Source organism: Pantherophis guttatus, chromosome 3, assembly GCF_059756535.1.
Source record: "Pantherophis guttatus breed Tessera chromosome 3, ASM5975653v1, whole genome shotgun sequence".
NCBI lineage: Eukaryota > Metazoa > Chordata > Lepidosauria > Squamata > Colubridae > Pantherophis > Pantherophis guttatus.
The window spans coordinates 76534691-76547382 of record NC_142065.1 but is presented as its reverse complement, the minus strand read 5'-3'; the positions used below and the strand labels follow the sequence as shown (position 1 = coordinate 76547382).

Here is a 12692-nt window from a genome sequence, read left to right as displayed (position 1 = left end):
TTTTTTGTAGATTTTAATTCAGATAGACAACCAATACCATCTCAACATTTTTTTAAAAAATCACTGTTTCCAGGGCTTGACAAAACTCTGCTTCTAACCATAACAAGCCACCCCTAGGTAGTACATCTGATGCTATTTGCATGAACCCAGTGGTTTGATTCCCCACAAGGCAGTTCTTTGTGATGTAAACAATCCCTGAAGGGCAATGGAACTTTCCAACTATATACTGGTTTACACTCTTCATGCTGAGAATTTCATCTGGTTGATAAAACAAGACCACAGGGAACAGGCATAAACTCCCATAGTGATATATGACAATTGGCTTTGTACAATGTCTAAGGTAATTTCGCTGTCAATTCCTCCTGTACAACCTATTAGTCATCTTATTTTTTCTAATTGTTGTCCTGTTAAAAAGCAGATTTCATACTTTGCAACCATGGGCAGTATTTATTTAGATACTAGGAGATATATTTTCTGTGGATTTCTATCTTTATCATTCTCAACCTTTCTAGTTTCCACAAAGAGCATTAGCATTCTTCTTATGGTTAACCTCAGTAACTTTAAGATCTGTGGGTTTCAACTCCCAGAATTCCCCCAGCTAGCATGCTGGGATCAGGGGTGGGTTCTACTTACCTTTACTACCAGTTCACAACGGGAGCGAGCGCTTCTGCGCAGATCGTCCATTATGATGTCCGGGCGGGTGGGCAGAGTGTCCCACCGCTTTTACTACCAGACAGAACCAGGAACAACCCACCACTGGCTGGGGACTGGACTACAAGACCTCCAAGGTCCCTTCCAGCTCTATTCTGATTCTGATTCTAATTCTAAGTCAGAAAAATAGTTTATTTCAGAGTAGTGAGCTAGCACATAGTAGTGTATATAGCACGTATAACCTTACACACAAGCCATAATCACACAGCAATGTGGGCCAAAAACTGGAAACCCATCACTAAAAATGAAGAAGCCTTTCTTGCATAAGCAATTCAGTTTGTCACGGAAGCAAAACGGACAGTCTCTTTGTGCTTTTTAATTGTTTTAAATGAAGAGAAAAAAATGCATTTCCCCTCTTTATTTCCTTCAGAAGAGATGACAAGTTTTATTTTAATCTTTCCAAAGCATTTTAAGGTCCCATTAGCATTCCCGCGAGATTTCAAGATGAAGTAGAGGCAGGCTCATTGTATTGAGTTACCACATCTGGAATTTCATCCACCCACAGGTAGCAGCGACTGCCAACAGCAGAACTGGGAGAACAGCCTGGAATCCAATCTCAATTAAAGCTACACATCATCCTCAACTGGCGACTCCTGGGAGGCCTCTCTCTTCTGTATCTGTTCTGCAAAACCACCAAATGCCTCCAGCTGACAGCTTTTCAAAATAGTTACTTTTGGCATCACTTCTATGGGCACAATATGTCCTGGATAATTTATTTCATCTTACGTGTTAGGCTCTTTTCTAATTAAATCTTTTGCTTCATGAAAGGGTAGCTTTCCCTGCTGATGTGCCGGCGATAGACCAGCTTCAGTGAGGTGGGAGGAAGGGGGCTCCATTTTGAAGATTTGATTCGAAATGGAGTTGAGAGAATGACCCCTTTGAACAGAGTCTTCAAATCAAAGTTGTCGATATTGAATGGCTTCAAATTGATTTGGCAAGGGGGGAAGGTTAATGTGCACTTTTTTTTTTTTTTTTTAGTGAAATTCAAAAGTGACTGAATCACCTCAGACCTTTGATAATTCAAACCAGATATTGGGTGATTTGCACATCTGAATGTTGGAACAACACAAACAGTGGTGGGATTCAAGTAATTTATCAACTGGTTCTCTGCCCTAATGATTTCTTCCAACAACCAATTTGCCAAACTCCTCAGAAAGTTAACAACCAGTTCTCCAGAAGTGGTGTGAACTGGCTGAATCCCACCACTGAACACAAAGGATACCTGTGCAACTTGACTGAAATTTGCATAGTAGACCAATTTCAGGTTCGTTCTATCTATCTATCTATCTATCTATCTATCTATCTATCTATCTATCTATCTATTTATTTATTTATAAATTTATACCAGTTATTTACCAAATCATAGCTGTTTACATTCGAAGAACTTCGGCAATGTATTTGCTGATGTGATTCACTTTCCATCGGTAGGTCCTGAAAAGCTTATGTAGCAGGGAGAACAATGCTCACATTAGAATCATGTATCCAATGTTCCAGCTGAAGCTGATTTGTAAGTGCATCCTTGAAGATTAAAGACTGCCAGCTCTTTATACATATACATATGGTATTCATGTATGTGTATATATATATAATAGTATATGTACACCATGGTGGTTTTTTTTTTTTGAAAGATTATATTCTATTGTGTTCTAGTAGATGTTCCAACACATTCAGGCATTACAATTTCAAGCAGAGGGAGGGATGAAGAAATCCTGTAGCATAATAAAATGCAGAGGAATGAAAGAAAAATATGGCTCTAAAGTTTCTCCTGGGAAGGCGAAAATATAAAAAGTTTCAGAAAATAAAAAAAAGAGGGAGGTAGAGGAAACAGGGAATCACCTACAAGTATATTATTGAGTGCCTTGATAGCAACATTGGAGGTAAATGAATATTGACCTTGACATTCCCACATTGATATTGTGGGAACTACCCTGAAGTAGAAGAGTTTTGACCACCTTGCCAAGATGCTGGGATTTTGGCAGCTGCTCAAGGAAATCGGATGCATCCAGATGGCTTGAGAATAACTTAAATTATTGTCCATAATGACTCTGCTTGTTCTGTGAGATCATCAAATGAGGTCCTGCTTAAAATCCCATGAACAGTTGAGGTAAGGGACACATAGGTCAGAAGACAGGTTCAGCTAAGGCTCTTATCTTCTAGAATGCTCTCTCCCTAGAGATTTGTTTGACGTTGCACTTCTGGCCTTCCAGAAACATACATTTCTAACCGGACTTTTGACAATTTTAATACCTAGTGGAGATGTGGGTCGCCATCTGTTTTTCATTTTGGGTTGTATTATTAGATGGAGTTTCATGTTGTGAGATGGCATTTTGAGTCTTGAACACCCTTCTGAGTCTTTTGATTGTGTTACAATTGACATAAATGAATAATGGCAGACGTGTTGTCACGTGCTCTAGGGCCATCTGAAAAATCAGCTGTGCACGGGCAGCGCAGTGAAACAGCGGCATACCTTGTTTTTCAATTTCTACCCATGGTTTACAGCATCTCTATCTGCTATTTTGTGTTATTTTGGGATGGGCCTGTGACAGGTCAAAAAGCCAGGGCCTGGCTACATCAGAAAAGAATTGCTTCACTCTGATATTTTATACCTGTCTGTAGTGGTCAGGGGGACCAGTTTGAGTGCCTGTTTTATGAACAAGTCAACACAAATGAAGTATTGAGGAAGAAATGTTCACTATGCTTCTTGTCATCAGAAAGTGTTCCACAGGAGAGTTGCTGAGGCTCATTGGAATACAAATAATGGATTTTAAAGCAATCAGCCCATGAGAATGCAATGATGTACTTGTGTGGGTAAATCTGTTTTCAAATTGTATGAATTTGTGTCTATTATAGCTATTAGGATCCCACAGTTTTGTTTTGTTTTTTTCTTATTTGGGGGAAGAACAAGAGACTTCAAAAAATTAAAATGTTTTCTCTTTTGGTTGAAATTGCATAAAGGCCTCCTCTTTCTCCTCCTTCTTAGTTTTTAACCATAATTTTCTAAACTCAGTTTAAACAGTCTCAAGAACAATTCCTGATAAAGGTATTTTAGGAATTTTAGGTATTCCTGAGACAGCCACTCGCTATATATCACACAACACATTTCAGGATTTTTGCACCCTAATAAAAAAAAACTCATTGATCTGAGAAAGGCCCTGTTTATTACAACAGGCTTTGTATGAGGCTCTAAAAACTTCATTGAGGATTTCAGGGAACTTTGCCAGAAGTATAAAGACTTATGGAAATTGATTAGCTCTGAAGGAGAGGAAATTGAAGACATGATTGACATTGATTTGCTAGGCTTTGCTTCCTGCCTTAATGGTCAACGTTTACCGGAATCATCAAGAGTTAAAAAGCCAAGAAAGGTTTTGTAAAGCTTGTAATAAATTGCGTTTTTAGGTACACTTGTGAAAAGAGTTAGATAACAGCTGCTGCACGTTTGCTACATAATCTATTAAATTGTGTATAGTAGTCAAAACTAGCATATGGGTTCAAAGACACCCCCATTCTCAGTTATCTTTCTTTTCTTCATAATGTTTAGCAAAATAAAATGGAAATTATAGTGAAGTCTGACTGAAAGTTTGAAGTCTATGGAACTCCATATCTATTGGAGAATCTCAATCATCCAGGTCATGGTTGTCCCAAAGGTGCTTTTTCAAAAGGCAAATGGATTTTCTTGGTTTTTTTTTTCCTTTGAATATTTCACTTCTCATCCAAGAAGCTTCTTCAGTTCAAGCGAAATATTTTCAAAGAAAAAAACAAGAAAATCCAGTTGCCTTTTGGAAAAAGCACCTTTGGATATAGGGGTCCATGTTTTACAAACGATATAGTAATGATACTTATCTCCACTGGTCTGCACTAAGGAATCAGTCTGTGATGATTCTAATGGATAATTAAATTTCTCTCAATGTTATGCACACTGAAAAAAAATTATTTTAAGTCTATTAAAAGATAAACTCATAAGAGTATATTGCATAAAAATCATCGATGAAGGCCAAAGAGTCAAACTTTGTTTTGAGTCAACACAATTTCTCTCTCCACACTTTTACTTTGACAATAGTTATAAAATGTTTTGACATTGCCTTCTTCCAATATCTTTTTAGGAACTGAAGTCTAGCAGAAAACCCTGTGATTCCCTGTCCTATCTAACTGCTAACCAGGTTTAATCTACTTAGCTTTTTTGATCAGCAAAGTCCAGCCACTTGATCTCTGCTTTGGAAAGCCTATCATGCAAAAACAGCCACACCTGTTATAACATTTGAAAAACTTATTTCTGAAATGTAGCTTCATCCTTGGCCAAGAGGACCACAGCGTATCTGTATGTAATACTCAGAAGCACTTTTATCAAAGATTTAATATGAAACAATAAAACGGTCTTTTTCAATTTATTTATTAGTTAGATCTGTATCACACTTTTTCTTTAACGGACAGCCTTAGCATAGATTTATGTTGATTTGTGTCAGACTAACACTCTGTGAAATAGACTTGTCAAATCTGGGTGTTTTCATATTATTTGTTTCTTCAGACAGATAAATTTTTACTAACTTTTAATAAAACAACCACATTAAAGTACTGTTTTTCTTTGCCGCATAATTTTTGGGGGCTCATCAAATACTTCCTTTTTATATTAGAATAGTAGGATGCAACCTATACATCCCAGACCATGTTAATGCAACTTCCTTTGTCTTCTTTCAAGGAGCATAATACAGATGCATACAGCAGTTTTGTGTGGTTGAGCCATGCTGACTTGATTAGGATTTTGCACTTGGTATTTAAACAGACATTTTAAAAAAAACCAGTCCTTTAATTTATGGCACAAAACATTTGCACTGATTTTTTTTTAAAATAAAAATCATTTTAATATTTACCCAGTAGCTTTTTAGTAAGGCGTTTCAAGCTATATATATATAGGAAAACCACAATAGATGACATGACGATGTATGGTGATTTCCCATCTTACTTGGGCTAATTTTCTAAGGGTGGATGGATCATGCACACACATTACAGAGCATTACAGAGACAGGAGTATGGCAAGTCAACAGAGATTTCACATAGAGCTAACAGTAGTAAAGCAAACAATGGATCAGTTTTCCAGTCCCAAGTTTGAATAAACCACAGGACTGGAAACATGCAGGTTCTTCCCCAAATTTGCTACATGTGATTCACTTAGAGGAAGCTGAACTTTGGAATTTCTGGAACACAAAAGCTGGGAACTAAGGGTCAAAGCCATTGTTTTGTAAACAAAGCATGTGCTGCTCCATATTCCATCTTGCTTTAATTAATCACAGGCAGGCTAGGAGAGGTGTTCGAGGAAGGAAATCCTGCTAGGCAGCATTACATCTTGCAAGGGAAGCTTGTGTTCTGATTTTCTACCCATCTAGCTCAGTGAAGGTATAAAACACAGCACATACATGCACACAATAGTTTGAATATGTTTTTGAGCATTCCGGCATGTTTTTGAGTGTGCAAGTGTGGGTGTCACTTCTACATAACTTCCATGCATTGTATATCTGATTAAAATTGATTTTATTTTATTTTTTTACAGGAAATCTCCTTTGGAAATAGGGCACTTTTGTTTCCAATATTTTCCAGAAGGAACCACCTAATGAACTGGGGATCAAGAGAAATGCTGCAGGTAAAGCTTTATTAAAAATTAAAAATGAATATGGAAGATGAATATGTTACAGATGTTATGACTGAAAGGGCAGAAAACATTGTGTTTGACATAATGCTGGAGGAGACCTTGAAATTTACACTGATTTACAATCGAAAGAATTTTTAAAAGATAATGAAAAGTTGGTATTTAACACCTGATATATTGTTAAAGATGAATAAGGGTGTGACAAGTATATGTTGGCAATGTAAGCAATGTGAAGGTACTTTTTATCATCTTTGGACATGTAAGGAAGCTAAGAAATATTGGGACCACATTTGTATTTTAATTTATAGAATTCTTAAAATAAATGTACAATTAAAACCAGAAGTTTCTAGATTTAATGGACAGACTGAAAAAAAAAATGCATGGGACTTTATTTTTATATATGATAACAGCAGCAAGATTTTTATGTACATAGAGATAGAAGGACTCACAAATTCCCACAACAGAAGAATGGATGGTGAAGTTAAAGGGGTTGGCCGATTCAGCAAAATTCACTTGCTTTGATTCAAGAAAAGGCTTTGTCTACTTTTGCTGGGAACTGAAAGAAATGAAATTTTAACTTTGGGTTTTAACAATTAGAATTGTTTATGATTATATAATTACTGTGTGTTATGGTTAATTTTAGAGCAAAAGGTTATTGTACTGTATTTTATATTTGTATCTGTACTAAATAAAGTCAGAACTTATTCAGTTCTACATTTTTCTTCTTTTGTCTGCAGTACCCATTTTTTTCCACTGCCACCAACCTTTCCCTGTTTCTCTGTATTTTATCTTTTTTATCTTTTTTGGAAACTTAATAAAGTTTTGTAAAAAACAAGAGAGAGAGAGAGAGAGAGAGAGAGAGAGAGAGAGGAAGGGAGGAAGGGAGGGAGAGAGAGAGAGATGATAGATAGATAGATAGATAGATAGATAGATAGATAGATAGATAGATAGATGCTGCACGAAGAGTGAGGTAAGAAGTTATTTTCCTCCAACCTCCATTGGGAAACTACATGCATTATCTAAAAAGAGTCCCTGGAAGAGACAACACCAAATGATTAGAAGTAAAGGAGAAAGACATATTTCAAAAAAAAATTAGGAACAATTTCTATGAAGGCTTCCCATCCCCAAAATTAATTAATTATTTAAAATTAATCATGAACATATTTAGGAATGTGAGAAGCTATAAATAAATAAAATAAATAGTCACTCAAGCAGTTACTTCCTTGGTCACCAACCTAAAATGCCCCTGATGTGTTCCTTGGGGTTTACAGGGCTTCTAATTCACTTAAGAACTTAAGTGAAAGTGTGAATAGTTATAACCTAGTACATTCTTTGAAAGTCTGTCCATAAGCTTGCAATTCTCACCACTGATTAGTTATTGGACAAGAAACTTTACTTTTCATTTTCCCAGTTTGCCTTCTAGTCAACGGATGTTTTCCAAATAGCCTACCCATCGTGACATCCATTCTGCGAGAGTGCCACAGGTTAAACCTGCTTCTCAGCTTCCCAATGTGTCCAACTTTATGCTCCTGCATATTGTTTCAAATGAAAATCAAATGGATAATTTGAAGGAGGAAGAACAAAACTTTCAATAAAGTTTAGCTAATACTTGCAGTGGCTAAATAACAAGGAGCTGCTAACTCTCTCTGTATGTCTGTGCATATATAAATGTCTAACAGATTAGCTCACTCGCAGAATGCAAATCAAACCCCAAAGAAAAAGCAAACGGGATAAAAAAGGGATCAGTGTGCAGCAATGCAAACCGGAAAGTTAGACTTTACGTCCTAAACACAAGCCGGTTCATTGTTCCTGCAAGGAAGAAAACGTCTAGTTCAGCATCTCCAAACTCGCTTCCCCAGAATGTTTTGTTTTTTTCTTCTCCTTTTGGGCTACTCTATCTCACAGCGGCATTAGGTTAAAATGCATGATTGCAAAGTAATGAAAGCAAACAGGAGACCTGCTGAGTAACTGAAATGGATAGCAAAACCGTTCTGGAGAGTGCAGAGTTTGCAAATATCATGAGTCCCTCGCTGTGGAGGAACACCTTGACATTAAACCTAACTTTCTGTTTGGATATCCCTAATCAGTATGTTTAGGCTCTGAGCAACAGAGTTAAAAAAAAGAAGACGTTTCCCAGAGGATAACAAAAGTATGTGTGAGGAAGTGAATAAAAGAAAGTGGGAGAGAATAACACGGGGCAACCTCTTTCAGTAACAGATAGAACTTGGCATGTTTCCCCTTTAGCTAGCTCATAATATAATCTGGTTTTACAGCCAGCTGTTTTCTTCTGCATAGGATTGAAGCTTAAAACTTTACCACACCAGTTGTAGAAGGGACATATATATGCTATCCCTCCTGATATCTGAGTCCCTTCCCCTTCCCCTTTCCCTGTTCACTGCCATTAATTGATTCCAATAATTTAGAAACTCATTGGATTTGCATCCTTGTATGAGATGCTGAGAAGAGAAAAAGGAGACATTTTAGAAACTTGCAAAATGTTTAAGTTCTCTATCCAAATTTAGACAGTATCAAGTTCAGTAAATAATAAGTGTTTCCAGATTGTAAATGAGGAAGTGGATAACAATAGTAAAAGGGCTGCGATGAGCACACACTGAATCCCTTTCCTCTTTTATAAACCGATCAAAATTGTCATCTTGATATTTTTGATGCGCACACACACCAAACACAACTCCGGAGTTGCTTGTGATTCAGACAGGGGGACATAAAGAGTTAGAAAAATATATTGTAAATACTGGTCTAAACTATTTGAAAACCTCATTCAAATCTTAATACAAATTGACAGGCCATTGCTGTAGATAAAGTGTAGAATTCAGTGCTGGGTAAATAATACCTGAAAATCCATAACTCTTGATGACTTGATAATCCTAGGCAATAGGGTATAGCCCTTAGAAATATGCACAGCTTTAACACTTTATAATCAATGTAGATTCATATTATCTAGAACAATTAGATTCTGTAATAGCTTTATACCATATATATCAACCTTGTTAACTCTCAAGACAGAGTTTTTTCTGCTATGTATTCAATATGGACTGTGATATATACATATACATACATACATACATACATACATACATACATATATATATATATATATATACATACACATACATACATAGACACACATATATATATGCGTCTGTTTGTCTGTCTGTCTGTCTGTCTGTCTATCTATCTATCTATCTATCTATCTATCTATCTATCTATCTATCATTTTTAATGTGTGCCTGGTGTGTTCACAGAAGAAAGTGTCAATTTCTCTTATTATCTTATCTTATCTTATCTTATCTTATCTTATCTTATCTTATCTTATCTTATCTTATCTTATCTATTTTATCTCTCACCTCTTATCCTATCCTGTCCTGTCCTGTCCTCTATATGATATATGATATATGATATGATATATATGAATACTATACTATACTATACTATACTATACTATACTATACTATGCTATGCTATGCTATGCTACACTACGCTACGCTACGCTACGCTACGCTACACTACGCTACACTACACTATCAACTTAAAAATAATTTGATCATAGATGGTCCCAACTTAAATCTAAGTGTGAGTGACATCCTTTTCATCCTTCCGTGCAATCATAGAGCCTCAAATGTTGCCTATGTATGCATTAAGCTCCCAAGATGATAGTGTATAATGCCACTCTTCCCCTGAAAATGAAAATGAAAAATATAAATGCTGGCTTCCAGTTGTACAACATTTGTGTGAGTCTGAATGCTAAATCCAAATGTGGTGAGGAGTTTTTTCCAGAGTTGTCCTAGATTCTATTGTGGACACTAATATTCTTTATTTTCTGTCAAGCAAGCAAATGCCTCTGAGAACAGTTGCTGTTAAAAGCAACTGATTATAGAAGAAGGCATTTTCACTTTGCCAGGATTTAATTCAATCTCTGCATTTCTAGGAATACTTTATTTTTTTCAGTAAATCCCACCATATGCTGCTAGGATTCCTGGATATGCATGCAGGCTTGGACGAGATTGATACTAAAACAGTTTATAACATAATGGGGAAACGTGCACAGCTCTAAAATCTGCATAAAGCTTTGCACATGTATTGGTCTTGAAGTAATCCGATTTCAGCCACATACTGTTACCTTGATTTAATTAAAATATATAGAAGCAGGATACTGATATAATGAGGTATAATTTAAGCTGCCTGGACTGTGCTTTTGTATCGGAGGCATTTTAACTCAGAAAGATTGAGGGAATATTGAAAATACACTGTTGGGGGCAGTGGCAAACACATTCTCCACCAGTCAGTCCATTTGAAAAGCCCTAATTTAATCATCCCTGTCTTTTGCATCTCATGGTTTTACATAATTCAAATGACAAGTTGAGCCAACCTTGCTAGCTCTTCCATGTGGATTATTAAAAGTCTCTTTTCAGTGGGCTGAACTCTTGGCAAACCAAATGAGAAAAAGGGATGGAAGATTCTATGAGAGAGAAAGAGAAAGAGAATGAGAGAGAGAGATAATAAAAAGGACATGAAAATAAAATGTCTTGAAATGTTTCACAGGTACCAGATGTTGAAGGAAGTGTTTATTTTCCTTTACAGTGGAGATGAAAATGAATATTCCATTATTTCCGTGGCAAGGAAAATATCCACGTTACCAACAAGAACCTAATTAGGAGGAACGGATGATACAGTTGGCCAAAGGCTATTATGACCTCAAGGTCTCTGGCTAGTAGAATATTTTATGGAGAAATAATTGTATCTCAGAAACAAAATTTTTGATTATTTTGTTTTTCCATTCTTTTCCTTTTGGTTCCCATTGTCACTCATCCAGCAAACGAGCTGCATGAAACATTGTTAGATGTTTTTTGAGAGTGAAGGCAAAATACTGGATTAATCCCAAAATCAAAATATTTATTTGTGTGTGTGTGTGGGAGGGAGAAACGTGCGCTGTTGGCTACAATTGAGGACAAGAAGGAAGTTAAATTCTAATTCATAAACATGTATTGTCTTTTTAAGCATAACTTACCTCACTAGATGGCTGTAATTGGAGCGAATAATTTCAGACATAAATTCCTAGAGGAAATGGAAGTTGAAAAATAATAACAATAATGATGAGATAAGGAATAAGATCTTTTAAATTTTAGCTGATAATATTTGTTCATGTATTACATGTTCAAACTGTTCACTAGTCACTTACAAACATTTACAAACATTTTCCCAGTCAATTTTGTTCATAGGAAGTGAAACATTGATTACCATTATTTATTTATTTTTTTCTTTTATAAGTAATATCTGAATGGTGACCTGGATTTATCTTCTCTTATGACCTAGATGGAAAATATCATAGTATCTTTCTAGCTAGATGTTTGTTATTAATTGTTTGGATTGGGGTCACTATTGATATTAAATTTGAAAGGGCAAGTTACTCAATTATCTTTGAATATCTGATTTGTTTTCCTGCGTTGTTCAGATTTCAAAGACAAAAAAAAATCATGCTTTCTACAAGGATACACACTACTTATAATAGAGAATTATGTCTGCAAGGCATGTGTGGAAGTCAAAGGAATAGAAAATGCAATAAATATTGGAAGTTTTCAATTTGCCTAAGTAGAATGGACTTAAGAAAGGAACAGACTTGAAAAATTAAAAAAAAATTAAAATGTCTTATTATGAGATGAATAGACAATCCTTCTTTGCTATTACTTCATCTTCTTCTCTAAGTTATAAAGCTGATGTTCTACTCAAATACTAAATATTACTTTTGTATGTTCAGCTACCTAAGGATACAGTTTCTGTGAGCCTTATATCCTGGTAGAGTTAGTGATGAGCCTTTCCTGTCTTGCATCCAGAATCACATGATATTTTCCTACAATATCTTTGAGAACAGTCAAAATTGGTTCTTAGCATGTGCATCACTACCAAGAGTGTGTTTTGAGGCTCCACCATTTAAAAGGAAGCAGGTATGTCCTTACTGAGCTACCAATTACCTTTGTGTACAAGATTGATTACAGGATCCTTGAAATACGGAACACAGGAGTCTGAGGTTTGATGCATGTACAGAGACTTTAGTGATGATGGTGGTTGTGGTAGGATGTTGACAGGAGGAAGATCACATACTTCTATAGACTCATATCATGTGATAGGAAAATAATTGGACTTGCCATATACAACTCTGTTAATGCACCAGTTGCACACTCATTACATGCTAAACATTTATACGAAGGCTGAGATCGAAGATATCTGCAAACATTTGTCTGAAAGTACGACCATTTGAAGGTAGTAGATGATTGCGTTCATAAATTGTCCCTAATCCATAACTATGTCAGATGTCTATTCTGTATAT

At 35.9% G+C, this 12692-nt stretch overlaps 1 long non-coding RNA gene across 1 annotated transcript; it reads left to right on the top strand.

The window, feature by feature from the left end:
* The first annotated feature begins 249 nt into the window (after nt 1-249).
* On the top strand, nt 250-1478 carry LOC117677345 (uncharacterized). The gene is made up of 2 exons (XR_004594758.3): nt 250-340; nt 1217-1478. It is a non-coding gene; the product is annotated as an uncharacterized LOC117677345 (long non-coding RNA).
* The last annotated feature ends 11214 nt before the right edge of the window (nt 1479-12692 follow it).